Below are 4,064 nucleotides of genomic sequence, written 5' to 3'. Positions count from 1 at the left end.
GGGATGGAGAGAGCTTAATGGTTTGAAAATTTTTTTAGCTCTACATGACCACCTTATTTGGACTATCGCTCTACCATCACCAACGAATTGTCTCTCAACCCCCGCCATCAAATTGTTGTTGATAGGTCATTGCAGTCATAATGTTGACAAATAATCACTAGTGGCAAACTGTCATTGCTTCATTATTATTGACTAATTGCCATCACATTTGTCTATAGTCACGCAGCCAGAATGCTGAGAAATGATCACTAGTGTCAAACTGTCACTTCATTATTGTTGTCTGATTGTCATCACATTTGTCTATAGTCACTCAACCTCTATTGCCTAACAACAATTTTGTCATCACTATTACTCGATTATTGTATTTTGATTGTCATTGCTCTACAAAGTTCTCTCAACTATTATCACCCAACTACACTCGAGATTACCATGGCTCGATCATTATCACTTATCAATGGCTACCTAACGACTATCACCAAGCTCGAATTGCCTGACTAGCATTCTCTAATTGTAACTACTCAACGACGGTCGCCCAATTACAATCTCTCAAGCAACTTCACCAAACTCGTTTTCCAACCATCATCACTTGACTACACTGACGCTCATTGACTTTGGTTCTCGCCATTTCTTATAAGACTAGTTCATATTCTTAACATGTGCCATCACATTTAAGGTCAATACATGATTTTGATATACGCTATCACTTTAAAATCTGATGGACGTTGTCAACGCCAATGTCATCGCCAACCAACCTTTTTTGTATGTCGTCGCTAACAATGTTAATGTACGAAATTATTCATAAGATTAATGCAAGTTATCGATACCAACAATGGTGTTTGCTGACTTTGTTGTTTGTCACCATCAATAGTGTTGGTGGAAACCATCTAAGTTATAAAAAAAACATCATAAAAAACAAAAGAAGAACATAAAATTGACATTTTCAAAATATTCTATGAAAAATAATTATATATCATTTGTCTTTTGAACTAATTCAATTGTTTGAAGTAACTATAGAACCATATAAAATATATATGCATAATTTTAATTAACTGAGATTAACTTCAACTTTATTCAATCTCATATAGTATTTTAGGCTAAAAAAAAGTAAGATTTTCATACATACAACTCAATTTATATATATTTACACATGTTAACACCTAAACTTTAGTTTTTACATATATATATATATATGCCACCTAATCTATGCATGAAAAGGTGCATTTCCCTTTTTAATGGCATTTTTTATGTGATATGAAAGATTTGGGCGGCTTTAGTATAAAAATCAAATGTTTAGGTGTTAGATATGTAAGTACATGGGAACTGGGTGGTATTTATGTAAATGTAGCATGTTTTAATTGAGTATTTTGGTGTTATGCAGAAATGACTAGACATTATTATATGTACCAAAAAAAAAAGGTTTATTGCAACTTGAGAGGTTCAATATGGATATAAAAAGATGATTAATTAATAACTAATCCATTGGATTAAATGCTCTGTCCTATCATTTAACCATACATTCTCCTAAATCAATTATTAACTTATTAATTACATCCAACAAGGTCAAACTTTATTTTAAAAATACACGGCATAAATTAAACATTTGGATAATATTATGACTTAATAAAATGTAGCCCCGATGACTTCCAATTAAATTCAATTAGAATAAATCTCTTTCTGCTGAATGTGGACGAAAATAGCGACAAAATTAGCTGAAACAGTCTGCCGGCATGTTTAGCATCTCAGGCTTAGATGCCGACAGCATAAGGATGATATTTCATTATTTATAATTAAATATTTATAATGTAATTATAAAATGAAAAATAAATTGTCTCCCCATGATAAGCGATGGGAGCATTGGGTGGGATGATCTTAGTAAGATACGAATTGAATATTTATCAAAAATTTTAATATTTTTTAGGGTTATTATTATTTTAAGTTTTTTCAATTAAAAAAATATAAATTATTAGTATTTAATTAAATTGAGTTTTTAGCTCTTTCACATTTGGTCGGATGTAATGTAGTATCATACATGAGGAAAAGAAAATAAAGCTCATTAGTCATAGATAGATAAGTTATGTAAATGAAACAACTCGTATTTTTATACATGCCACCCGATTCATATATATTTATATATCTAATTCATAAATTTTGCTTGTTACATTTATACCGCCGGAATCTTTCCTATCACATACAAAAATGAGGTTATTTTTCTCCCTTTCCTACCTACTCTCTCTCTCTCTCTCTCTTTTTCTCTCTCGCTCTCTCACACACGAAAAATATTACGTCTGGAGTCCTGATGCACGGACTCCAACTAAAATTTAATGTGTGTTTTTACCTAAAAAATAGAGAAGCCTAAAGCTCATAAGTGCGGAGAATGCTGTACAACATTGTATCAGAGGTTTTTCTTCAAAACAATCATGTTGTATCGAAATGTTCATTAGTTGTTTTTTTACTTAATACAGCATGGTTGTACTTAAGAAAACCCTCAGGTACAACCATGTTGTACTCCATGATCGGACTTATGTCCGGATTTCGAACGTAATATTTTCTCACACACACACACACACAGACGCACAAAAGCACACGCCCTTTTGCCACTCGATAGTTCAGTGAAGATGATATTTGTAAATTTTTTAATATTATAAATGAATAGAATATTTTTGTAAAATACTAATTTGAACAAGAAGAAAATAAATACCACTCAAACATAAAATACTGAGCTGCTGCTTCAGTTAAGTCAACACAAAAATCCAAAGAAGTAATTAGCAAATCTAATTACCATACTAATCCTATTTCAATATGTCTGTTACTCTTTAATTCAGCATAATGACGCTATATATCTTCTGCATGTTGATTCTTTTAACAGATTAAAATGCAGGTTTTTTATCCCAAATCTTTAATGTAAATACTAATTGTTTAAATAAATCTCTTTGATTATATTATAAATTACAAGAGATTAGCAGATTCAAATGCAAGTAGATCCATTTTGATAATTATATACCTAAAGGAACTTTCTTTAATCAAGAGCTAATGTCATCAGGATTCACTAAAATCTCTTTGTTTTCAGGTCAACAGGAATAGGCTTGGACAAATACCTAACATCCTTTGAAGATATCTAATTTAAGATTATTAAATCAACAAGCATCTATAGAAAAAGAGAAGGATGGCTTAAAAAACTTTGATTATGAAGACACCATATTTGTTTACTCATCCAAATTAATTAAAAAAGTATAGCTAATATCTTATTTCTCCTGTCGACAGATAAAAAATTTCAATGCATCAATCATGAATTCAGACACAAAATTTAGCTTCATTTGATGAAAATGACAATCACCCATAAAAGCATTTAATATGTTGGGCATACTCTACAAATTGACAAAAAAAAAGGTAGAGCATCAAGACAGCTTCCTTAACAACAATGGATGCTATTGTTGGAGTTATTTTTGCCTTTTTTGATTTTTTGAGTTTGCTTTGCTTTTTTGGACTCTACTTGGACCTGCGTGACTACGGTTGGGCTTTCAGGCACCAAAATTTGGCATAATAAAAAAACTTCACTAGGCGCCACGACCCTTATGAGAATGTCATGACTCTGTATGCGATAAGACGCGTATCTAGAACCAACTGCCAATGTTTAAGGCTCTGTGGCTCTGGGGATAGGTGGTGTGGCACACATTCGACACCATTCAATATGGGAGTTGATGCCCCTGCATCTTGGATCGCAGGGTGCCCTGGCCCCGACAATGGCTCTGTGGCTACTCACCTAAAATCATTCAAGTTCCCCAACCAAAGAAGTAATTATTTGGGCATGTAACCGCGACGCCGAGCCATCTATTAATAGGGACACATACAACGATTTCCATCCACATAAATTTTAGTGGTGAAGCCCTAACAAATGTTTTATTTTTTTAGACATCCCTCTCTCTCGTTTTATGATCATGACTCTAAGAAGACGTGTGAGGTCACCCTAACAGAAGGTGGGAGGATTTGATACATTCCAATTTATAAGCTGAGAGGTTGCTTTGAGATATATAGAACCCCACCACTAACAAAACATTATCTTTGAA

The sequence above is a fragment of the Phalaenopsis equestris genome, unplaced genomic scaffold (genome assembly GCF_001263595.1).
Source record: "Phalaenopsis equestris unplaced genomic scaffold, ASM126359v1 Scaffold000180, whole genome shotgun sequence".
NCBI classification, from domain to species: Eukaryota; Viridiplantae; Streptophyta; class Magnoliopsida; order Asparagales; family Orchidaceae; genus Phalaenopsis; species Phalaenopsis equestris.
Note: the sequence above shows the minus strand (reverse complement) of the source record.